Below are 1,810 nucleotides of genomic sequence, written 5' to 3' on the forward strand. Positions count from 1 at the left end.
CATATTAATTGCTACGTATGACCACTGAACAAAAAAATAAACCAGAATAATCACTTGCGATAAACATACATTAGTCACAGAACCACAACCTAAAAAGCATCAACGTGGGAGTCATAAAAAAGTCATATGCGACAAAGTTTAATAACACAAAATTGATACTTTTGTGTAATCGCAAATAACCAAACAAGTATATCGCAAATAATTGCCAAACACAAGGTAATACCGTGCGATGATCATATACCCGCAATTAAACCACCAGAAACCTGAACCATAGTCCATCGATAATTCAATATGCTACGCACAATTCAATGTCGAATCACAACACCAGACATCGACGCAATTGAAAACCAAAACCAAAATTCTCAAGAATTAAATCAGGTTGCTCTGATACCAATTGTTAGGATTTTTGAATCCCTAAAATTAATCCTAATTCAATTAAAGAGAAACCAAACCATAGATCTTAATAGCGGAAGCGTACCTGAATCCATGGATTACAAACACAAAGAGTTGGATGGTCTTCTGATTGCAGTTTGCCTGAGTCTGGAGAATTCTTGTTGATGGGGATACAAGAAAATTATCGTACGTTCTGCAATCAGGGACCTACCCTGTTATTAATAACTGCCAGGCAGTTACTAATAACTATTGCATATTTCTAATTTGGCCCCTCATCAAATTAGATTAGCACTTATGGTAGGCACATAATAACTTCATGACAAATATGTCCTTAAGTCACAAACTTTATTCTAAATTAGACCACATCAATTTTGACTTAATTAATAATGACCCAACACATTTATTTAATGACATTAGTAGTCCCAAAATTATTCTAACAGAACATTCCTCTCCCTATTATTATGAGTCCGTGTATTATTGGTCTATAATCCTATCATTTACACATAACCATGTTCATGACAACGAAATTAGGGGGGAACCGACTATTGTGAAACGGGTTTGATGTATACATCTTGATGTGTTTGTCTATATCTTGATGCGTTGTAAAATGAAATCATGTTTCGGTGTAAATGTAACGGAAAAACCATTGTGAATGCGTTTTGATGGTTGGGTGTTTATTGTTAGAATGAAATCTGTTTTGAAATATTTTGCAGTAAATCTAAGTAAATATTGGGCAGTTTCAAATAGGTTTTGAGATATTATGCAGTAAATCTGAGTAAATCCGAGTTTCTGAATCCGTGGATATGGCAACATTAATGGTTGTTGATATATGTAGTAAATGTGTGTAAATATTAAAAACTTTTATTTTTGGATGCATAGAATTGTTTATTTACGCATATTTACTGCATAATTTGTCGTATCCTTATCTTATTTACATAGACAAATTGTAAGTATGATTTAACAAGAATGCACTAATTTCAGGTCATAACCACTTAACTCACCATGGCAAGAACAAAAACTCCAGCTGTCAAAAACAAAGAGCTAACAATTACACCATTACCATCTTCTGAAGTAGAGGTAAATTTAACGTTTTATGATATGTTTCAATAAAAATTTGTGCCTAAGAATATTTACAACAAACCTATTTACAATGATGTTATGTAATGATATTGTAGGTACCGCCAAAACCTTCAAGAAAAATAGTTAAATCCCGTAGAGAGAAAACGGGCAAAGGATCACAAACTACCCACACCAACCACAAGGTAATTTTCAAGATAAACGTTAACATTATATGTATTTATGAATAGTTTGAAACTAACTTGAATTTTCAGTTTGGCGAGCTCATAATCCCAAAAACAAGCTGGGATACACAGCAGCGAATAATAGCTCACTCTCAGTTTGATATAATGTATTTACT

This window comes from Urtica dioica, chromosome 8 (genome assembly GCF_054948205.1).
Source record: "Urtica dioica subsp. dioica isolate 48M chromosome 8, U.dioica_male_clone48M_v1_H2, whole genome shotgun sequence".
Classification (NCBI taxonomy): domain Eukaryota; kingdom Viridiplantae; phylum Streptophyta; class Magnoliopsida; order Rosales; family Urticaceae; genus Urtica; species Urtica dioica.